The sequence below is a fragment of the Oncorhynchus masou genome, chromosome 27 (genome assembly GCF_036934945.1).
Source record: "Oncorhynchus masou masou isolate Uvic2021 chromosome 27, UVic_Omas_1.1, whole genome shotgun sequence".
Lineage (NCBI taxonomy): Eukaryota > Metazoa > Chordata > Actinopteri > Salmoniformes > Salmonidae > Oncorhynchus > Oncorhynchus masou.
Window position 1 is genome coordinate 12,359,010 of NC_088238.1, and position 24,787 is coordinate 12,383,796.

At 51.7% G+C, this 24,787-nt stretch overlaps 1 long non-coding RNA gene and 1 pseudogene across 1 annotated transcript; both read left to right on the forward strand.

The window, feature by feature from the left end:
- LOC135516585 (exocyst complex component 4-like) overlaps nt 1-24,787 on the forward strand; it is a 112,130-nt pseudogene that overhangs the window by 15,242 nt on the left and 72,101 nt on the right.
- LOC135515269 (uncharacterized) lies at nt 9,132-9,733 on the forward strand. Its single transcript, XR_010451771.1, has 3 exons — nt 9,132-9,177; nt 9,318-9,483; nt 9,540-9,733. It is a non-coding gene; the product is annotated as an uncharacterized LOC135515269 (long non-coding RNA).

Consider the following 24,787-nt stretch of genomic DNA (forward strand, 5'->3'; position numbering starts at 1 on the left):
TGTTCTTATTTTCCTCAATTAAGTTCGAAAAATAGGATGATCGAGCAGCAGTAAGGGCTCTTCGATACTGCACGGTACTGTCTTTCCAAGCTAGTCGGAAGACTTTCAGTTTGGTGTGGCGCCATTTCCGTTCCAATTTTCTGGAAGCTTGCTTCAGAGCTCAGATGCATCGCTACTTTTTCATTTGCACTTGCACTCATTGACTTTCACTTGTAAATGTCCACACTCACCAAAAATGAGCCATGCTTGTATAACTTCATGAGCTGGATTTGCCTGTCTACAATTAGTTTATGTTCGTTTTCGCTTGTTAGCATTTAGCTAACATCTTCTATATGATTTCGCTATTACTTGTGCAATTTCTTTTTAGTATTCTGGGAAAGCAATGTTTTTTGTTTTTTAGCGGCCACTTGTGTGCTATTCCGGTTATACCAGAAATCCCTGCATGAACATCTACGCTGGTGGGAGAAGCTATAGAAGGACAGGCTCATTGTCATGGCTGGAATGGAATAAAAATGAAACGGTATCAAACATTTGGAGCCCGTCCTTCTATAGGTCCTCCCACCAGCCTCCACTGGCCCAAGCCTATGTAATGGTGTAGAGTCCTTGCTCTCACATATCCAACTGTGTTAGATCAGTGACCTCCAGGAAAGAAGGATGGATTTATAACAGTATTGGAACTGGGCCACTGTACTCTATGCAAGAAGGATCCTATCTTGTTTGATAGGTGCTAGACAAGAGCTGATGTTGACCCTAACTCAAGTTGAAGCTGTCCCTGGAACAGTCTGACGGAGGCTAATCTAAGGAAACTCAGTGAGTCAGGTCTGTGCCTCATTACATTGCTTTCACAGAAGACTGTCAGTGTCCATTTTAAGCTAGGTGTTTCAATTTGCCTCTCAGTAGGAGAGCGGCTGCAACAGTTATCTCTCTGTCTCTCTCCCTTTTTATTGGTTAACTCGTTGTTTTGCTCTCCCTTTCCACCGTCTCAGATCTCCCTCTCTTCCCATCACTCTCCCCTCTCTCAGCTCTCTTCCTCTCTCTCTCAGCTCTCTTCCTCTCTCTCTCTCTCTCAGCTCTCTTCCTCTCTCTCTCTCAGCTCTCTTCCTCTCTCTCTCTCAGCTCTCTTCCTCTCTCTCTCTCAGCTCTCTTCCTCTCTCTCTCAGCTCTCTTGCTCTCTCTCTCAGCTCTCTTGCTCTCTCTCAGCTCTCTCTGCTCTCTCTCTGCTCTCCCTCAGCTCTCTCTCTCTCAGCTCTCTCTCTCTCAGCTCTCTCCCCCTCTCTCAGCTCTCTCTCTCTCCTGTCTCTCTCTCAGCTGTCTCTCTCAGCTCTCTCTGCTCATCACCCTTTCGCTCTCTCTCTCTCCGGTCTGTTGAAAGTCCATCCTGTCTCTGTCAATCCTGTGAGACTCCCTGATGTGTTCATTCCAGACATGCTGTCACTCATTACCCTGCTCATCTGTCAGATTAACGTCTCCCTCACTTTCACACTCTCTCTCCATCCCCACCTCCTCTAGCCCTCCCTCAGCTCTCTCTCTCTCTTTCTCCTCTCTCTGTCTTTCTCTCTCTCCTCTCTCTCTCTCTCTCTGCTTGACTATTAGTATTCCCACTGCTCTCTTTCTGCCTCAGCTGAATGGCAGTGTTACAAGACCCCATGGGGTTAGTGAGGGACAGGACTGGTTCACTTTCCAAAAAAGTCTCTCTTCTCCACTCCTACACACACACACACACACACACACACACACACACACACACACACACACACACACACACACACACACACACCCCGTCTGAGCCCAGTGTGCACCAGAGGGGCCAGTGACGGGCTGTCACATGTACTCCTTCTCTCCTCCCCTCCTGCGAGTCTCCCTCTCTCCCCATCCTGCTAACTCTCAGGAAGCCTCATATAGTTGATTATCTTGACAGCCCGGGCTCCCTAACGATGTTAACCAGCCTTCTTCTGTCATCCCGGACCACTGGTAATGAGTCACACACACTCAAGGACACACACACAAGGCATACACACATGCACTTGTGGACTGTTGACATACACGTACTTATAGACATACACACAGACGCATACACATTGGTCACACCCACTCACAGTTAGTTACAGCATATGCATACTCACACACACACACACAATGTATACCTACACCACACAGTGAAGAACACAGAGGCATGCAGAGTTATTCTATTAAGCTGATGGTGGCGGATCATGCACAGCATTAGCACATATTTTGGCTAATGCTGCACTGATTTGCATCTACACATACTTGACCTATGGCCCTCCCTTCCTTTCCTCCTGTCCGTCCTGCCCGGTGATACACACACAGTCTGTGATGGCTCTCTGGAGCGCTGTCATCCAGCCATTAGCCCACTCTAATAAAAACCACTCATTTACCACCATGAAGATTTATTCAATATAAACACGCCATCACCACAATGCTAATGAAAACTGGGAGAGAGGGAGAGAGGGAAGGATGGACAAACAGAGAGAGGAGGGAGGGGGAGAGACAGACAGAGGGAGGGAGGGACGGACGAACAGAGAGAGGGAGAAGGGGGAGGGAGAGGGAGAGAGAGACGGACAAACACAGAGAGGGGGAGGGGGGAGGGAGGAAGAGAGAGATGGACAAACACAGAGGAGAGAGGGGGAGGATGGAGGACAGAGAGAGGGGGAGGGTAGAGGAAGAGACAGAGAGAGGGAGGGAGGGATGGACGAACAGAGAGACGGAGGGGGGGGAGAGGGAGAGAGAGAGACAGAGGAGGGAGGGACGGGAGGAACAGAGAGGGGGGGGAGGGAGAGAGAGAGGGGGAGGGATGAACACAGAGAGGAGGGAGAGGGGAGAGAGGAGGGGGAGAGAGAGGACGAACACAGAGAGGGGGAGGGGGAGAGGGGGGGGGGACGGACGGACGGGGAGAGAGGGAGGGAGGGATGGACGAACAGAGAGAGAGACGAGAGGATAGAGGACAGAGGGAGGGAGGGAGGGATGGATGAACAGAGAGGGGGAGAAGGGGGAGGGAGGGAGGCAGAGGGAGGGGGGGGAGGGAGGGGGGGGGGAACAGAGTGAGAGACGGAGGGAGGGGGGAGAGAGAGGGACGGACGGACGGACGGAGAGAGAGAGAGGGGGAGGGAGGGGGGAGAACAGAGTTTCAGAGAGGAGGGCCTGGATGAGTTTGGCATTCGGATAGTCTGCATTCCTAGAGTTTTCCTAAAATGGGGATGGAGGGCAGTGGGGGAGGGCAGTGAGGGCCAGGAACTTTGAGTGGGGAGCCTGGGCATGGGGGCTTGGCATTGGGGGCTGGGTAGTGGGGGCTGCATTCCTAAAGTTTTCCTAAAATGCTGTTATGTTGGGCAGTGGGGGCTGGCCAGTGGGGGCTGGGCAGTGGGGGCTGGCCAGTGGGGGCTGGGCAGTGGGGGCTGGGCAGTGGGGGCTGGGCAGTGGGGGCTGGCCAGTGGGCATTTGGGGTGGCTGGTAGCCTTGCGTTGGGCCAGTAACTAAAAGGTTGCTGGTTCTAAAGAATCTGTCTGTGTCCTTGAGCAAGACACTGAACCCTAAATGCTCCTGTAAGTCTGTCTGGATAAGTGTGTCTGTTAAATGACGACAATGTAAACATTTAGAACGTTCTACATACAGCAGCAGTGTTAACACAGAGGATACACTGTAGTTATATTGGTGTTGTTGGTGTTGCATTATTAGTCTGACAACCTGTCTGACAACCTATCTAGTAACCGGTCTGACAACCTGTCTAGTAACCTGTCTGACAACCTGTCTAGTAACCGGTCTGACAACCTGTCTAGTAACCTGTCTGACAACCTGTCTAGTAACCTGTGTGACAACCTGTCTAGTAACCTGTGTGACAACCTGTCTAGTAACCTGTGTGACAACCTGTCTAGTAACCTGTCTGACAACCTGTCTAGTAACCTGTCTGACAACCTGTCTAGTAACCTGTCTGACAACCTGTCTAGTAACCTGTCTGACAACCTGTCTAGTAACCTGTCTGACAACCTGTCTAGTAACCTGTCTGACAACCAGTCTAGTAACCGGTCTGACAACCTGTCTGACAACCTGTCTAGTAACCTGTCTGACAACCTGTCTAGTAACCTGGTCTGACAACCTGGTCTGACAACCTGGTCTGACAACCTGTCTAGTAACCGGTCTGACAACCTGGTCTGACAACCTGTCTAGTAACCTGTCTGACAACCTGTCTGACAACCTGTCTAGTAACCTGTCTGACAACCTGTCTAGTAACCGGTCTGACAACCTGTCTAGTAACCGGTCTGACAACCTGTCTAGTAACCGGTCTGACAACCTGTCTAGTAACCGGTCTGACAACCTGTCTAGTAACCGGTCTGACAACCTGTCTAGTAACCGGTCTGACAACCTGTCTAGTAACCGGTCTGACAACCTGTCTAGTAACCGGTCTGACAACCTGTCTAGTAACCGGTCTGACAACCTGTCTAGTAACCGGTCTGACAACCTGTCTGACAACCTGTCTAGTAACCTGTCTGACAACCTGTCTAGTAACCTGTCTGACAACCTGTCTAGTAACCTGTCTGACAACCTGTCTAGTAACCTGTCTGACAACCTGTCTAGTAACCTGTCTGACAACCTGTCTAACAACCTGTCTGACAACCTGTCTAGTAACTGGTCTGACAACCTGTCTGACAACCTGTCTGACAACCTGTCTAGTAACCTGTCTGACAACCTGTCTGACAACCTGTCTAGTAACTAGTCTGACAACCTGTCTGACAACCTGTCTAGTAACCTGTCTGACAACCTGTCTGACAACCTGTCTAGTAACCTGTCTAGTAACCTGTCTGACAACCTGTCTAGTAACCTGTCTGACAACCTGTCTAGTAACCTGTCTGACAACCTGTCTGACAACCTGTCTAGTAACCTGTCTGACAACCTGTCTAGTAACCTGTCTGACAACCTGTCTAGTAACCTGTCTGACAACCTGTCTAGTAACCTGTCTGACAACCTGTCTAGTAACCGGTCTGACAACCTGTCTGACAACCTGTCTAGTAACCTGTCTGACAACCTGTCTAGTAACCTGGTCTGACAACCTGTCTAGTAACCTGTCTAGTAACCTGGTCTGACAACCTGTCTAGTAACCGGTCTGACAACCTGTCTGACAACCTGTCGAGTAACCTGTCTGACAACCTGTCGAGTAACCGGTCTGACAACCTGTCTAGTAACCGGTCTGACAACCTGTCTAGTAACCTGGTCTGACAACCTGTCTAGTAACCGGTCTGACAACCTGTCTAGTAACCGGTCTGACAACCTGTCTAGTAACCGGTCTGACAACCTGTCTAGTAACCGGTCTGACAACCTGTCTAGTAACCGGTCTGACAACCTGTCTAGTAACCTGTCTGACAACCTGTCTAGTAACCTGTCTGACAACCTGTCTGACAACCTGTCTAGTAACCTGTCTGACAACCTGTCTAACAACCTGTCTGACAACCTGTCTGACAACCTGTCTAGTAACTGGTCTGACAACCTGTCTGACAACCTGTCTGACAACCTGTCTAGTAACCTGTCTGACAACCTGTCTAGTAACCTGTCTGACAACCTGTCTGACAACCTGTCTGACAACCTGTCTGACAACCTGTCTGACAACCTGTCTGACAACCTGTCTGACAACCTGTCTCGTAACCTGTCTGACAACCTGTCTCGTAACTGGTCTGACAACCTGTCTCGTAACCTGTCTGACAACCTGTCTCGTAACCTGTCTGACAACCTGTCTCGTAACCTGTCTGACAACCTGTCTAGTAACCTGTCTGACAACCTGTCTCGTAACTGGTCTGACAACCTGTCTAGTAACCTGTCTGACAACCTGTCTAACAACCTGTGAGGTGTAATGTACGGACAGACACCCATGCTTCAGATTTACAGTTCAAATAAACAGCTTTCTCTAAATACTCAAGTCTTAGGTACCAATTAAACTAGCCAATTATATCCACATCTTGTTTATGACTGTGAAGATTTAGATTAATAATTGATGACATTTTAAACAGTTTTCCATTGCATGTCCTAATAAACATGTCCCTGTGGTCCCCATCAAAATACTGTATTCTGAAGTGTTGCCAGGTGTATTCAGATATACAGTGAGTACTAGTGGATAACACACCAGGTACCTGGAGCTGTGTTCAGGTCTCCCCTACATTCCAAGGTGTGTAGATCTATTCAGGTGTGTCTCCTGTGGTCCCCCTCGTGCAGGTGTCAGCGGTGGAGTCTCTGGAGGGCCCCCTGCTGCAGGTGGAGGGTCTGGGGGACCTGGTCTGGAGCTCCACAGTAAGAAGCTCAACATCCACGTGGTCCTCATCGACGGGCTGCACCGGCACCTCTACATCAAGTCTACCAGCCGCCTGGGGACCAAGAACAAGGACAAGAACCAGGGACGCCCTGGAGACGGGGGTGAGTGGCCTGGAGAAGGGGGAGGGAGAGGGGGGTGAGTGGCCTGGAGAAGGGGGAGGGAGGGGGAGGGGGGAGGGAGTGTCCTGGAGAAGGGGAGGGAGAGGGGGGAGGGAGTGGCCTGGAGAAGGGGAGGGAGAGGAGGGAGAGGGGGGAGTGGGGGAGGGAGTGTCCTGGAGAAGGGGAGGGAGGGGGGGGTGAGTGGCCTGGAGAAGGGGAGAGGGGGGGAGGGGAGGCCTGGAGAAGGGGAGGGAGAGGGGGGGTGGCCTGGGGAGAGGGGGGGGGGAGTGGCCTGGAGAAGGGGAGGGAGAGGGGGGGAGGGAGTGTCCTGGAGAAGGGGAGGGAGGGAGGGGGGGGAGGGAGTGTCCTGGAGAAGGGGAGGGAGAGGGGGGGAGGGAGTGTCCTGGAGAAGGGGAGGGAGAGGGGGGTGAGTGGCCTGGAGAAGGGGAGGAGAGGGGGAGGGGAGGCCTGGAGAAGGGGAGGGAGAGGGGGGAGTGGCCTGGGGAGGGGGGAGAGGGGGAGGGTGGCCTGGAGAAGGGGAGGAGAGGGGGGGGGAAGGGGGGAGGCCTGGAGAAGGGGAGGAGAAGGGGTGAGTGGCCTGGAGAAGGGGAGGAGAAGGGGTGAGTGGCCTGGAGAAGGGGAGGGAGAGGGGGTGAGTGGCCTGGAGAAGGGGAGGGAGAGGGGGGTGACTGGCCTGGAGAAGGGGAGGAGAAGGGGTGAGTGGCCTGGAGAAGGGGAGGAGAGGGGGGTGGCCTGGAGAAGGGGAGGAGAAGGGGTGAGTGGCCTGGAGAAGGGGAGGAGAGGGGGGGTGGCCTGGAGAAGGGGAGGAGAAGGGGTGAGTGGCCTGGAGAAGGGGAGGAGAGGGGGGTGGCCTGGAGAAGGGGAGGAGAAGGGGTGAGTGGCCTGGAGAAGGGGAGGAGAGGGGGGGTGGCCTGGAGAAGGGGAGGAGAGGGGGGGGTGGCCTGGAGAAGGGGAGGAGAAGGGGAGGAGAAGGGGTGAGTGGCCTGGAGAAGGGGAGGAGAGGGGGGGGGTGGCCTGGAGAAGGGGAGGAGAAGGGGTGAGTGGCCTGGAGAAGGGGAGGAGAGGGGGGGGTGGCCTGGAGAAGGGGAGGGAGAGGGGGGGTGAGTGGCCTAGAGAAGGGGAGGAGAGGGGGGGGGTGTGGCCTGGAGAGGGGGGGGGGGACAGGGAGTGGGGCAGAGGTGTGAGTTGTTAGGAACACGCTGTGAGGTTTGGTCAGGGAGAACAGAGTGGGGGTCAATCCCACTTCAAGTGCAGTCAACAGAGGGAATGTAATGTTTATAATTTGCAGTATTGCAGTAGTTGTTTTCACTTCAGAATAAGAGCTTTGGGAGTCTGAAGTGTATGGGTGTTCACTCTGCGTTGGAAGTAGTTGTTTTCACTTCAGAATAAGAGCTTTGGGAGTCTGAAGTGTATGGGTGTTCACTCTGCGTTGGAAGTAGTTGTTTTCACTTCAGAATAAGAGCTTTGGGAGTCTGAAGTGTATGGGTGTTCACTCTGCGTTGGAAGTAGTTGTTTTCACTTCAGAATAAGAGCTTTGGGAGTCTGAAGTGTATGGGTGTTCACTCTGCGTTGGAAGTAGTTGTTTTCACTTCAGAATAAGAGCTTTGGGAGTCTGAAGTGTATGGGTGTTCACTCTGCGTTGGAAGTAAATGTATAATTGGGGGGAAACTAGTTGAAATCATTAAATGGAAGACCATAACATGAGACAGTGTTCAACCTCCTCCTCTAATCCCACATAGTACAGTTCCACACTACATGTGTTGTCCCTCAGTGTTTACATTAGCTAGTCTAAACTTCTAGTGACAAGACAACGTCCCTGTCTCACCACTTAGTACAAACACATCTGATTCATTCATGGGAGACCAAAGATGACGCTCTGTAGAATGATAATGTGGGTTTTGGTTAGTCGACGACCGCGTCACAACCTACATTAGCATCGGGAGGATTATCATACCAACACCAATGTCTGTGTCCCAAATGGCACCCTATTCCCTACTTAGTGCACTACTTTAAAAAGTAATACACTGTGTAGTGCACTATGCAGGGAATAAGGTGCCCTTTGGGACACATATTAGAATGCTGTGTGGAGTGACGGCTGCCACCTGCATGATAATTCCTAAACCAAGATGCAGCATCACAACACATTAGACTGATGCAGGTCACCCACGTCTCCAGCAATGAAGCCTGTTGTTTTGATGTTTGTTTAATTCATTGTGTGTGTGTGTGTGTGTGTGTGTGTGTGTGTGTGTGTGTGTGTGTGTGTGTGTACAGCAGTGTGGTGTCTGGGCTGTGACGTACTGTAGAGTGATGTATTAGTTGGGGTCAGTGACAGGTTAAAGCTCCTGTATAATGGAGGTTTTGTAAGAACTTCCCACCTCCACTCAACACTCACTAAGCAGGGCTACACTCAACACTGTGGAGGTACAGGGCTACACTCAACACTGGAGGTACAGGGCTACACTCAACACTGTGGAGGAACAGGGCTACACTCAACACTGTGGAGGAACAGGGCTACACTCAACACTGGAGGTACAGGGCTACACTCAACACTGGAGGTACAGGGCTACACTCAACACTGGAGGTACAGGGCTACACTCAACACTGGAGGTACAGGGCTACACTCAACACTGTGCGGAGGTACAGGGCTACACTCAACACTGGAGGTACAGGGCTACACTCAACACTGTGGAGGAACAGGGCTCCACTCAACACTCACTAAGCAGGGCTACACTCAACACTGTGGAGGTACAGGGCTACACTCAACACTGGAGGTACAGGGCTACACTCAACACTGTGGAGGAACAGGGCTCCACTCAACACTGGAGGTACAGGGCTACACTCAACACTGTGCGGAGGTACAGGGCTACACTCAACACTGTGCGGAGGTACAGGGCTACACTCAACACTGTGGAGGAACAGGGCTACACTCAACACTGGAGGTACAGGGCTACACTCAACACTGTGGAGGTACAGGGCTACACTCAACACTGTGGAGGAACAGGGCTCCACTCAACACTGGAGGTACAGGGCTACACTCAACACTGTGCGGAGGTACAGGGCTCCACTCAACAATGCGGAGGTACAGGGCTCCACTCAACAATGCGGAGGTACAGGGCTACACTCAACACTGTGGAGGAACAGGGCTACACTCAACACTGGAGGTACAGGGCTACACTCAACACTGGAGGTACAGGGCTACACTCAACACTGGAGGTACAGGGCTACACTCAACACTGGAGGTACAGGGCTACACTCAACACTGTGCGGAGGTACAGGGCTCCACTCAACACTGTGCGGAGGTACAGGGCTCCACTCAACACTGTGCGGAGGTACAGGGCTACACTCAACACTGTGCGGAGGTACAGGGCTACACTCAACACTGTGCGGAGGTACAGGGCTACACTCAACACTGGAGGTACAGGGCTACACTCAACACTGGAGGTACAGGGCTACACTCAACACTGGAGGTACAGGGCTACACTCAACACTGGAGGTACAGGGCTACACTCAACACTGGAGGTACAGGGCTACACTCAACACTGGAGGTACAGGGCTACACTCAACACTGGAGGTACAGGGCTACACTCAACACTGGAGGTACAGGGCTACACTCAACACTGGAGGTACAGGGCTACACTCAACACTGGAGGTACAGGGCTACACTCAACACTGGAGGTACAGGGCTACACTCAACACTGGAGGTACAGGGCTACACTCAACACTGGAGGTACAGGGCTACACTCAACACTGTGCGGAGGTACAGGGCTACACTCAACACTGTGCGGAGGTACAGGGCTACACTCAACACTGTGCGGAGGTACAGGGCTACACTCAACACTGTGCGGAGGTACAGGGCTACACTCAACACTGTGCGGAGGTACAGGGCTACACTCAACACTGTGCGGAGGTACAGGGCTACACTCAACACTGTGCGGAGGTACAGGGCTACACTCAACACTGTGGAGGAACAGGGCTACACTCAACACTGGAGGTACAGGGCTACACTCAACACTGTGGAGGTACAGGGCTACACTCAACACTGTGGAGGTACAGGGCTACACTCAACACTGGAGGTACAGGGCTACACTCAACACTGTGGAGGAACAGGGCTACACTCAACACTGGAGGTACAGGGCTACACTCAACACTGGAGGTACAGGGCTCCACTCAACACTGGAGGAACAGGGCTACACTCAACACTGGAGGTACAGGGCTCCACTCAACACTGGAGGAACAGGGCTACACTCAACACTGGAGGTACAGGGCTCCACTCAACACTGCGGAGGAACAGGGCTACACTCAACACTGGAGGTACAGGGCTACACTCAACACTGGAGGTACAGGGCTACACTCAACACTGTGGAGGAACAGGGCTACACTCAACACTGGAGGTACAGGGCTACATTTAACACTGGAGGTACAGGGCTACACTCAACACTGTGCGGAGGTACAGGGCTCCACTCAACACTGTGCGGAGGTACAGGGCTCCACTCAACACTGTGCGGAGGTACAGGGCTACACTCAACACTGTGCGGAGGTACAGGTCAGGGCTCCACTCAACACTGTGCGGAGGTACAGGTCAGGGCTCCACTCAACACTGTGCTGAGGTACAGGTCAGGGCTACATTCAACACTGTGGAGGTACAGGTCAGGGCTCCACTTAACACTGTGCGGAGGTACAGGTCAGGGCTCCACTCAACACTGTGCTGAGGTACAGGTCAGGGCTACATTCAACACTGTGCGGAGGTACAGGTCAGGGCTCCACTCAACACTGTGCGGAGGTACAGGTCAGGGCTCCACTTAACACTGTGCGGAGGTACAGGTCAGGGCTCCACTCAACACTGTGCGGAGGTACAGGTCAGGGCTCCACTCAACACTGTGCTGAGGTACAGGTCAGGGCTACATTCAACACTTTGGAGGTACAGGTCAGGGCTCCACTTAACACTGTGCGGAGGTACAGGTCAGGGCTCCACTCAACACTGTGCGGAGGTACAGGTCAGGGCTCCACTCAACACTGTGCTGAGGTACAGGTCAGGGCTTCACTCAACACTGTGCGGAGGTACAGGTCAGGGCTCCACTCAACACTGTGCTGAGGTACAGGGCTCCACTCAACACTGTGCGGAGGTACAGGGCTCCACTCAACACTGTGCTGAGGTACAGGTCAGGGCTACATTCAACACTTTGGAGGTACAGGTCAGGGCTCCACTTAACACTGTGCGGAGGTACAGGTCAGGGCTCCACTCAACACTGTGCGGAGGTACAGGTCAGGGCTCCACTCAACACTGTACTGAGGTACAGGTCAGGGCTCCACTCAACACTGTGCGGAGGTACAGGTCAGGGCTCCACTCAACACTGTGCTGAGGTACAGGTCAGGGCTACATTCAACACTGTGGAGGTACAGGTCAGGGCTCCACTTAACACTGTGCGGAGCTACAGGTCAGGGCTCCACTCAACACTGTGCTGAGGTACAGGTCAGGGCTACATTCAACACTGTGCGGAGGTACAGGTCAGGGCTCCACTCAACACTGTGCTGAGGTACAGGTCAGGGCTACACTCAACACTTTGGAGGTACAGGTCAGGGCTCCACTTAACACTGTGCGGAGGTACAGGTCAGGGCTCCACTCAACACTGTGCGGAGGTACAGGTCAGGGCTCCACTCAACACTGTGCTGAGGTACAGGTCAGGGCTTCACTCAACACTGTGCGGAGGTACAGGTCAGGGCTCCACTCAACACTGTGCTGAGGTACAGGGCTCCACTCAACACTGTGCGGAGGTACAGGGCTCCACTCAACACTGTGCGGAGGTACAGGTCAGGGCTCCACTCAACACTGTGCGGAGGTACAGGTCAGGGCTCCACTTAACACTGTGGAGGTACAGGTCAGGGCTCCACTCAACACTGTGCGGAGGTACAGGTCAGGGCTCCACTCAACACTGTGCTGAGGTACAGGTCAGGGCTCCACTTAACACTGTGCGGAGGTACAGGTCAGGGCTCCACTCAACACTGTGTTGAGGTACAGGTCAGGGCTCCACTCAACACTGTGTTGAGGTACAGGTCAGGGCTCGACTTAACACTGTGCGGAGGTACAGGTCAGGGCTCCACTCAACACTGTGCGGAGGTACAGGTCAGGGCTCCACTCAACACTGTGTTGAGGTACAGGTCAGGGCTCGACTTAACACTGTGCGGAGGTACAGGTCAGGGCTCCACTCAACACTGTGCTGAGGTACAGGTCAGGGCTTCACTCAACACTGTGCGGAGGTACAGGGCTCCACTCAACACTGTGCGGAGGTACAGGGCTACACTCAACACTGTGCGGAGGTACAGGTCAGGGCTCCACTCAACACTGTGCGGAGGTACAGGTCAGGGCTCCACTCAACACTGTGTTGAGGTACAGGTCAGGGCTCCACTGATGGTGCGGAGGTACAGGTCAGGGCTCCACTCAACACTGTGTTGAGGTACAGGTCAGGGCTCCACTCAACACTGTGTTGAGGTACAGGTCAGGGCTCCACTCAACACTGTGTTGAGGTACAGGTCAGGGCTCCACTCAACACTGTGCGGAGGTACAGGTCAGGGCTCCACTCAACACTGTGTTGAGGTACAGGTCAGGGCTCCACTCAACACTGTGTTGAGGTACAGGTCAGGGCTCCACTCAACACTGTGTTGAGGTACAGGTCAGGGCTCCACTCAACACTGTGCGGAGGTACAGGTCAGGGCTCCACTCAACACTGTGTTGAGGTACAGGTCAGGGCTCCATTCAACACTGTGCGGAGGTACAGGTCAGGGCTCCACTCAACACTGTGGACACAGGTCAGGGCTCCACTCAACACTGTGTTGAGGTACAGGTCAGGGCTCCACTCAACACTGGTTGAGGTACAGGTCAGGGCTCCACTCAACACTGTGTTGAGGTACAGGTCAGGGCTTCACTCAACACTGTGTTGAGGTACAGGTCAGGGCTTCACTCAACACTGTGGAGGTAGGTACGTGGCTGACTCTGTTCATCCAGGTTGTTAACAGGTTCATTATAAAGCCCTGGACTCAGGGAATGTTGGAGCAGGGTTGGGCTCAATTCAAATTGAAGCCAGACAATTCAGGAAGATTAATTTAACATTTTGAAAGAAGTAGCTACTACTTTTCAGTTTAGTGAGAAGTCATTGAAAATAAATGCAATTTGTATTTATTTATTGAATTGTATTTTCGTAACGGGAGGATGATGGTGATGATGGTAACTGATGATGGACTCTCTCCAGCTCTACAACCAAAGACACGGAGCCCCAGCTGGACGTCAGCAGCCTGTCCACCCCTCGCAAGGATGGACTCCTCCCAGTTCAGCACCCCAGGGACCACCAGCAGGGAGCCTTGGTAGTCCAACACACATCCATTATGCATGTCTGGAATACAGCAGTACTAAATGAGGGCCTGCAGAGGGAGGGACGGACGGGGATAGAGATAGGGAGGGACGGACGGACGGACGGGACAGAGGGAGGGAGGGAGGGAGGGACGGACGGGGACGGAGGGAGGGACGGACGGGGATGGAGGGAGGGAGGGACGGGGACGGGGACAAAGGGAGGGACGGACGGGGACAGAGGGAGCGAGGGACGGACGGGGTCGGAGGGACGGAGGGAGGGACGGACGGGGACAGAGGGAGGGACGGACGGGGACAGAGAGCCAGTGAGATCATGTGGATGGAAGGGACTGGGACAGAGAGAGGAAGGGACTGGGACAGAGGGAGGGAGGAAGGGACTGACGGGGACAGAGAGAGGGAGGGAGGAAGGGATGGACGGGGACAGAGAAAGGGAGGGAGGAAGAGACGGACGGGGACAGAGAGGGCGGGACGGGGACAGAGGGAGGGAGGGACGGGGACAGAGGGAGGGAGGAAGGGACGGACGGGGACAGAGAGGGCGGGACGGGGACAGAGGGAGGGAGGGAGGGACGGGGACAGAGGGAGGGAGGGACGGTGGACCGAGGGAGGGAGGGACGGACGGGGACAGAGGGAGGGACAGACGGGGACGGAGGGAGGGAGGGAGGGACGGACGGGGACGGACGGAGGGAGGGACGGACGGGGGAGGGAGGGACGGACGGGGACAGAGGGAGGGACGGACGGGGACGGAGGGAGGGACGGACGGGGACGGAGGGAGGGACGGACGGGGACGGAGGGACGGACGGACGGGGACGGACGGATGGAGGGAGGGACGGACGGGGACGGAGGGAGGGAGGGAGGGAGGGAGGGAGGGACGGACGGGGAAAGAGGGAGAGGGGGAGGAAGTGACGGACGGTGACAGAGGGAGGGAGGGACGGGGACAGAGAGAGGAAGGGACGGGGACAGAAAGAGGAAGGGACGGGGACAGAAAGAGGAAGGGACGGGGACAGAGGGGAGGAAGGGACGGGGACAGAGGGGAGCAAGGGACGGGGACGGAGGGAGCAAGGGACGGGGACGGAGGGAGCAAGGGACGGGGACGGAGGGAGCAAGGGACGGGGACGGAGGGAGCAAGGGACGGGGACGGAGGGAGCAAGGGACGGGGACGGAGGGAGGGACGGACGGGGACGGAGGGAGGGAGGGAGGGAGGGACGGACGGGGACAGAGGGAGGGACGGACGGACGGGGACGGAGGGAGGGAGGGAGGGAGGGAGGGACGGACGGACGGGGACGGAGGGAGGGAGGGACGGACGGACGGACGGGGACAGAAGGAGCGAGGGACGGACGGGGTCGGAGGGAGGGAGGGACGGACGGGGACAGAGGGAGGGACGGACGGGGACAGAGAGTCAGTGAGATCATGTGGATATTGAGTGGAGAAGAGAAAGGGAGAGGAGTTGAGATGGACAGATAGAAAAGAGAACATAGTGTAGATGGAGAGAGATACTGTAGAGACTTGATGAGAACTATTGGAACATAGTTGTCTCCTGGATAGCACAGTGGTAGAGTTGTCAGGTTCTACTGTCGCTCCATTCTGCCGATGCTCCCAGTGATAATGAAATCATTAGCAGGGATCTGAACTGCTGCAGTTATTCCATCCATTAGCATGTCATTAGGGGTGTGTACCAGAGAACGCTGCAGGCTCAACACACCTCGTACATAACACTGCCTCTCACACACACTCCACTGATGGCATTCCCACGCCAGCAAGCACATGCACACACACACAGAAGCACTAACACATGATGACACGCACACCTTCTCCCCGCTTCCATCTCTTCCATCTGTGCCTCGTATTTCCTCCCCCTTGCAGCACAGTACATACATCACGGGAGTATTAGTCCATTATCATAATAGTACATACTGTCTGTCCATCACAGCATTATAAGACCATTATCATAATAATACATACATCACAGCATTATCATACTAGTACATGCATCACAATCATTACTAGGCACTTATCATAATAGTACATACTGTCCATCACATCATTTTTAGACCATTATCATAATAATACATACATTTCAGCATTATCATTTCATTATCATATTGGTACATGCATCACAATCATTACTAGGCACTTATCATAATAGTACATACTGTCCATCACAGCATTATTAGACCATTATCATAATAATACATACATCACAGCATTATCATACTAGTACATGCATCACAATCATTACTAGGCACTTATCATAATAGTACATACTGTACATCACAGCATTTTTAGACCATTATCATAATAGTACATATTGTACCTCACAGCATTATCAGTCCATTATCACAATAGTACATACATCACATTAGAACATTATCGTACTAGTGCATACATCACATCATTATCGTACTCGTACGTGCATTAGGGTATTATCATACTAGTACATGTATCACAGCATTATTAGGGCGTTATCATACTAGTACATACATCACAGCATTATTAGGGCGTTATCATACTAGTACATATATCACAGCATTATTAGGGCGTTATCATACTAGTACATACATCACAGCATTATTAGGGCGTTATCATACTAGTACATATATCACAGCATTATTAGGGCGTTATCATACTAGTACATACATCACAGCATTATTAGGGCGTTATCATACTAGTACATATATCACAGCATTATTAGGGCGTTATCATACTAGTACATACATCACAGCATTATTCGGGCGTTATCATACTAGTACATACATCACCACATTATTAGGGCGTTATCATACTAGTACATATATCACAGCATTATTAGGGCGTTATCATACTAGTACATACGTTTTCATAACATCATAATCAGCTGCCACCCCTCCATATCTCCCATTAGTCACCATGTATTCCTGTCAGCACAGTAGGGTGGATAACATTCATTATGCTCATAAGCCACAGTGGAACAGTTACCTACAGCGTCTACAGGGGAGTTTGTTATAGTGTGTTGATGACGTTCCCTGGTTGTGGAGTTTGTTATAGTGTGTTGATGACGTTCCCTGGTTGTGGAGTTTGTTATAGTGTGTTGATGACATTCCCTGGTTGTGGAGTTTGTTATAGTGTGTTGATGACATTCCCTGGTTGTGGAGTTTGTTATAGTGTGTTGATGACATTCCTGGTTGTGGAGTTTGTTATAGTGTGTTGATGACATTCCCTGGTTGTGGAGTTTGTTATAGTGTGTTGATGACATTCCCTGGTTGTGGAGTTTGTTATAGTGTGTTGATGACATTCCCTGGTTGTGGAGTTTGTTATAGTGTGTTGATGACGTTCCTGGTTGTGGAGTTTGTTATAGTGTGTTGATGACATTCCCTGGTTGTGGAGTTTGTTATAGTGTGTTGATGACATTCCCTGGTTGTGGAGTTTGTTATAGTGTGTTGATGACGTTCCCTGGTTGTGGAGTTTGTTATAGTGTGTTGATGACATTCCCTGGTTGTGGAGTTTGTTATAGTGTGTTGATGACGTTCCCTGGTTGTGGAGTTTGTTATAGTGTGTTGATGACGTTCCCTGGTTGTGGAGTTTGTTATAGTGTGTTGATGACATTCCCTGGTTGTGGAGCTGCGAAAACACCAAGAAGATGATTAAGATGCCCAAGGCGGCAGGTAGCCTAGTGGTTAGAGACAGGTAGCCTAGTGGTTAGAGACAGGTAGCCTAGTGGTTAGAGACAGGTAGCCTAGTGGTTAGAGACAGGTAGCCTAGTGGTTAGAGACAGGTAGCCTAGTGGTTAGAGGCAGGTAGCCTAGTGGTTAGAGACAGGTAGCCTAGTGGTTAGAGACAGGTAGCCTAGTGGTTAGAGGCAGGTAGCCTAGTGGTTAGAGACAGGTAGCCTAGTGGTTAGAGACAGGTAGCCTAGTGGTTAGAGACAGGTAGCCTAGTGGTTAGAGACAGGTAGCCTAGTGGTTAGAGACAGGTAGCCTAGTGGTTAGAGACAGGTAGCCTAGTGGTTAGAGACAGGTAGCCTAGTGGTTAGAGACAGGTAGCCTAGTGGTTAGAGACAGGTAGCCTAGTGGTTAGAGGCAGGTAGCCTAGTGGTTAGAGACAGGTAGCCTAGTGGTTAGAGACAGGTAGCCTAGTGGTTAGAGGCAGGTAGCCTAGTGGTTAGAGACAGGTAGCCTAGTGGTTAGAGGCAGGTAGCCTAGTGGTTAGAGACAGGTAGCCTAGTGGTTAGAGACAGGTAGCCTAGTGGTTAGAGGCAGGTAGCCTAGTGGTTAGAGACAGGTAGCCTAGTGGTTAGAGACAGGTAGCCTAGTGGTTAGAGGCAGGTAGCCTAGTGGTTAGAGGCAGGTAGCCTAGTGGTTAGAGGCAGGTAGCCTAGTGGTTAGAGACAGGTAGCCTAGTGGTTAGAGACAGGTAGCCTAGTGGTTAGAGACAGGTAGCCTAGTGGTTAGAGACAGGTAGCCTAGTGGTTAGAGGCAGGTAGCCTAGTGGTTAGAGACAGGTAGCCTAGTGGTTAGAGACAGGTAGCCTAGTGGTTAGAGGCAGGTAGCCTAGTGGTTAGAGACAGGTAGCCTAGTGGTTAGAGACAGGTAGCCTAGTGGTTAGAGACAGGTAGCCTAGTGGTTAGAGACAGGTAGCCTAGTGGTTAGAGACAGGTAGCCTAGTGGTTAGAGGCAGGTAGCCTAGTGGTTAGAGACAGGTAGCCTAGTGGTTAGAGACAGGTAGCCTAGTGGTTAGAGACAGGTAGCCTAGTGGTTAGAGACAGGTAGCCTAGTGGTTAGAGGCAGGTAGCCTAGTGGTTAGAGACAGGTAGCCTAGTGGTTAGAGACAGGTAGCCTAGTGGTTAGAGGCAGGTAGCCTAGTGGTTAGAGACAGGTAGCCTAGTGGTTAGAGACAGGTAGCCTAGTGGTTAGAGGCAGGTAGCCTAGTGGTTAGAGGCAGGTAGCCTAGTGGTTAGAGGCAGGTAGCCTAGTGGTTAGAGACAGGTAGCCTAGTGGTTAGAGACAGGTAGCCTAGTGGTTAGAGACAGGTAGCCTAGTGGTTAGAGACAGGTAGCCTAGTGGTTAGAGGCAGGTAGCCTAGTGGTTAGAGACAGGTAGCCTAGTGGTTAGAGACAGGTAGCCTAGTGGTTAGAGGCAGGTAGCCTAGTGGTTAGAGACAGGTAGCCTAGTGGTTAGAGACAGGTAGCCTAGTGGTTAGAGGCAGGTAGCCTAGTGGTTAGAGGCAGGTAGCCTAGTGGTTAGAGGCAGGTAGCCTAGTGGTTAGAGGCAGGTAGCCTAGTGGTTAGAGACAGGTAGCCTAGTGGTTAGAGGCAGGTAGCCTAGTGGTTAGAGACAGGTAGCCTAGTGGTTAGAGACAGGTAGCCTAGTGGTTAGAGGCAGGTAGCCTAGTGGTTAGAGGCAGGTAGCCTAGGGGTGAGAGGCAGGTAGCCTAGTGGTTAGAGACAGGTAGCCTAGTGGTTAGAGGCAGGTAGCCTAGTGGTTAGAGGCAGGTAGCCTAGTGGTTAGAGCGTTGGACTTGTAACTGCAAGGTTGCAAGATCAGGCTGACAAGGTAACAATCTGTCGTTCTGCCCCTGAACAAGGCAGTTAACCCACTGTTCCTAGGCCGTCATTGTATATAAGAATTTGTTGTTAACTGACTTGCCTTGTTAAATAAAGGTAGAATAAAGAGAAAAGCTTCTCTCTGGTCTCGTAATTTTTCTTGAGATCTTGGTTCTCTCTCTCTCTCTCTGCAACTTCCTCCCAGGCCCTACCCACCCATCCACTCAACCCATCCTAACACTTTGTTTTAATGCAAGCCTAAACCCTCGTTCCCTGTCAGGTCAGGTGTGCCCTGGTACCTGGTCAGCCAGCCACCCTACTGCTCACTGCAGGTGTACTGTTACAGCTCCACAGCCCCTCCGTACCTCTGTCCCTATGCCATTACAAGACCCCCGCTCTTCCTCTCCCCACTAACCTCTGTCCCTATGCCATTACAAGACCCCCGCTCTTCCTCTCCCCACTAACCTCTGTCCCTATGCCATTACAAGACCCCTCGCTCTTCCTCCCCCCCACTAACCTCTGTCCCTATGCCATTACCAGACCCCCACTCTTCCTCTCCCCACTAACCTCTGTCCCTATGCCATTACCAGACCCCCGCTCTTACTCTTCCCACTAACCTCTGTCCCTATGCCATTACCAGACCCCCACTCTTCCTCTCCCCACTAACCTCTGTCCCTATGCCATTACCAGACCCCCACTCTTCCTCTCCCCACTAACCTCTGTCCCTATGCCATTACCAGACCCCCACTCTTCCTCTCCCCACTAACCTCTGTCCCTATGCCATTACCAGACCCCCACTCTTCCTCTCCCCACTAACCTCTGTCCCTATGCCATTACCAGACCCCCACTCTTCCTCTCCCCACTAACCTCTGTCCCTATGCCATTACCAGACCCCCACTCTTCCTCTCCCCACTAACCTCTGTCCCTATGCCATTACCAGACCCCCACTCTTCCTCTCCCCACTAACCTCTGTCCCTATGCCATTACCAGACCCCCACTCTTCCTCTCCCCACTAACCTCTGTCCCTATGCCATTACCAGACCCCCACTCTTCCTCTCCCCACTAACCTCTGTCCCTATGCCATTACCAGACCCCCACTCTTCCTCTCCCCACTAACCTCTGTCCCTTTGCCATTACCAGACCCCCACTCTTCCTCTCCCCACTAACCTCTGTCCCTATGCCATTACCAGACCCCCACTCTTCCTCTCCCCACTAACCTCTGTCCCTATGCCATTACCAGACCCCCACTCTTCCTCTCCCCACTAACCTCTGTCCCTATGCCATTACCAGACCCCCACTCTTCCTCTCCCCACTAACCTCTGTCCCTATGCCATTACCAGACCCCCACTCTTCCTCTCCCCACTAACCTCTGTCCCTATGCCATTACCAGACCCCCACTCTTCCTCTCCCCACTAACCTCTGTCCCTATGCCATTACCAGACCCCCACTCTTCCTCTCCCCACTAACCTCTGTCCCTTTGCCATTACCAGACACCCACTCTTCTTTGCCCAACTAACCTCTATCCTTTTGCCAGCCACACCCCTAATACAGTCGCAATGCCAGTCTTAGAAACCCCTAACCCCTCCCCTTCTGTCAATCTTCCCTCTACCAACCCCCTGTCTCCTCCTCTGAGCCTACCATCCCACTGATGACTCTCTCCCCTATAATTGCTGCTGTTTGTTGATGCAGTCAGTTGACTAACTCAGGTAGAAAGAGAGAGAAGCCTGTTAATTCACACCCAGGGCCTAAGTCATTTCCCTGCGCTAACTGCACTTCCCTCTCGCATTATTACGGCAAAACGCAAGCAATTAGCCGCCGCCGCGTGCTAAGTGCCATGTGCCGCGATGACGAAAGCATAACTCTCCAGCTTTTGTCGACAACGCTGCTTCGTCTAATGGCCTCAGCGCACATCATTTAGTAGCTGGTAATTGTAGTGATTACGACGTGAAAAAACTACAGTCGCTGGCAGGAGAAATAAAGTCTATTAACGTCACATAAACATGAACTCTCTTAACGTACCCCGCTTACAACGCTTTGAAGGGAAAACGGAGGCTGTATCATCAGACTGGAATTAGAACGTAGCCCTGCTGTTACTCTCAATTTAGCAAGGGGGGGTTTGAGGTGGGGCGGCAGGGTAGCCTAGTGGTTAGAGCGTTGGACTAGTAACCGGAAGGTTGTGAGTTCAAACCCCCGAGCCGACAAGGTACAAATCTGTCGTTCTGCCCCTGAACAGGCAGTTAACCCACTGTTCCCAGGCCGTCATTGAAGAATAAGAATGTGTTCTTAACTGACTTGCCTGGTTAAATAAAAAAAAAAGGTAAAAATTAACTTGTAAGTCGCTCTGGATAAGAGCGTCTGCTAAATGACTTAAATGTAAATGTTAAATGTGATCAGGGAGGTAAAGGTGAAGAGGTATTGTGGGGATGTTTTAATTTGATCCAAACACTCACAAGTTTGTGATGATGAGGAAGAGGTGCTCGCCTAGTGGTGAGTGGTGGGATGCACGGGGTTGTTATGGCGATGATAATACTGTATAGCATTGAGAGGAAAGAGATGACCATAGGACGAGGATGATGTTTATGAAGATGGATGATGATGGTTACAACTATACAACTCATTCTTTCATGTGTCTCTAGAACGTTTCATGAGTATGTTGGCTTTCAAATGGTACCAGATCCGGTAGCTCTAGTATCAATTCAATTCAAGGGGCTTTATTGGCATGGGAAACATGTGTTAACATTGCCAAAGCAAGTGAGGTAGATAATATACAAAAGTGATATAAACAATACAAATTAACAGTGAACATTATACATACAGAAGTTTCAAAACAATGAAGACATTACAAATGTCATATTATATATATATACACAGTGTTGTAACAATGTACAAATGGTTAAAGTACACAAGAGAAAATAAATAAGCATAAATATCGGGTGTATTTACAATGGTGTTTGTTCTTCACTGGTTGCCCTTTTCTTGTGGCAACAGGTCACATATCTTGCTGCTGTGATGGCACAGGATATATGGGAGTTTATCAAAAATGGATTTGTATTCGAATTCTTTGGATCTGTGTAATCTGAGGGAAATATGTCTCTCTAATATGATCATACATTGGGCAGGAGGTTAGGAAGTGTGGCTCAGTTTCCACCTCATTTTGTGGGCAGTGAGCACATAGCCTGTCTTCTCTTGAGAGCCATGTCTGCCTACGGCGGCCTTTCTCAATAGCAAGGCTATGCTCACTGAGCCTGTACATAGTTAAAGCTTTCCTTAAGTTTGGGTCAGTCACAATGGTCAGGTATTCTGCCACTGTGTACTCTCTGTGTAGGGCCAAATAGCATTCTAGTTTGCTCTGTTTTTTTTGTTAATTCTTTCCAATGTGTCAAGTAATTATCTTTTTGTTTTCTCATGATTTGGTTGGGTCTAATTGTGCTGCTGTCCTGGGGCTCTGTGGGATGTGTTTGTGTATCTCTCTCTCTCTCTCTGTGTCACTTCCCATGTTATCTATCTATCTATCTATCTATCTATCTATCTATCTATCTATCTATCTATCTATCTATCTATCTATCTATCTATCTATCTATCTATCTATCTATCTATCTATCTATCTATCTATCTCTCTCACTCTGTGTCACTCCCTCTTTCAGTGCGTGAGCTGCAGGCGCATCACGAGGCCCGCGAGGACCCTGACGTGCACCCGGAGGAGAACACCCAAGAGTTCATGGGCGTCCTCATCAAAGGCCTGGCCAAACTCAAGAAGATCCCTGAGGCTGTCAAGGCCATCATGGAGCGCCTGGAGCCTGAGCTGAAGCAGATACTGAAGAGATCCACTACCCAGATAGCTGATCACGCCTACCAGAGAGGAGAGAACCTAGCCACAGAGAGCCAGCCCAGGTAGGGAGGGGTGGAGGGAAGGGTGGGAGGGAAGGTGGGATGGAGGGGTGCAGGTAGGGGTGGAGGGGGAGGGAAGGCAGGATGCAGGTAAAGATGCAGGTAGGGGTGAAGGGGGAGGGAGGCAGGATGCAGGTAAAGATGCAGGTAAAGATGCAGGTGGAGGAGGAGGGAAGGCAGAATGCAGGTAAAGATGCAGGTAGGGGTGAAGGGGGAGGGAAGGCAGAATGCAGGTAAAGATGCAGGTAGGGGTGGAGGAGGAGGGAAGGCAGAATGCAGGTAAAGATGCAGGTAGGGGTGAAGGGGGAGGGAAGGCAGGATGCAGGTAAAGATGCAGGTAGGGGTGGAGGAGGAGGGAAGGCAGGATGCAGGTAAAGATGCAGGTAGGGAGAGATGGAGGTAGGGGTGGAGGGTGGGATAGCAGACCAGCAGCCTTCCCTTCCTTGAAGTGACCACTAATCTCACATGACTGGATAGGTGAGAGCTATGAAGTGAAACCCTCAATTTTTACCTATCCAATCATGTGGAATTTGTGATTTCTTCAAGGAGGGAAGGATGCGTTGTGGGTTTTCAAACAGGGCCTTTGGGTGTATAGTTTTGTCCAACTCACTGGCTAAGGTGAGGTAGGAACAGTGGAGGTGAGGTACAGTATGTGTGAGGAGAGGTACTGTATGTGTGTGAGGAGAGGTACTGTATGTGTCTGAGGAGAGGTACTGTATGTGTGTGAGGAGAGGTACTGTATGTGTCTGAGGAGAGGTACTGTATGGGTCTGAGGAGAGGTATTGTATGGGTCTGAGGTGAGGTACTGTATGTGTGTGAGGAGAGGTACTGTATGTGTGTGAGGAGAGGTACTGTATGGGTCTGAGGAGAGGTACTGTATGTGTGTGAGGAGAGGTACTGTATGTGTCTGAGGAGAGGTACTGTATGTGTGTGAGGAGAGGTACTGTATGTGTGTGAGGAGAGGTACTGTATGGGTGAGGTACTGTATGGGTGAGGTGAGGTACTGTATGGGTGAGGTGAGGTACTGTATGTGTCTGAGGAGAGGTACTGTATGTGTGTGAGGAGAGGTACTGTATGTGTCTGAGGAGAGGTACTGTATGTGTCTGAGGAGAGGTACTGTATGTGTCTGAGGAGAGGTACTGTATGTGTCTGAGGAGAGGTACTGTATGTGTCTGAGGAGAGGTACTGTATGTGTCTGAGGAGAGGTACTGTATGTGTGTGAGGAGAGGTACTGTATGTGTCTGAGGTGAGGTACTGTATGTGTCTGAGGAGAGGTACTGTATGTGTCTGAGGAGAGGTACTGTATGGGTCTGAGGAGAGGTACTGTATGTGTGTGAGGAGAGGTACTGTATGGGTCTGAGGAGAGGTACTGTATGTGTGTGAGGAGAGGTACTGTATGGGTCTGAGGAGAGGTACTGTATGTGTCTGAGGAGAGGTACTGTATGTGTGAGGAGAGGTACTGTATGTGTGTGAGGAGAGGTACTGTATGTGTGAGGAGAGGTACTGTATGTGTGAGGAGAGGTACTGTATGGGTCTGAGGTGAGGTAGGAACAGTGGAGGAGAGGTACTGTATGCGTGTGAGGTACTGTATG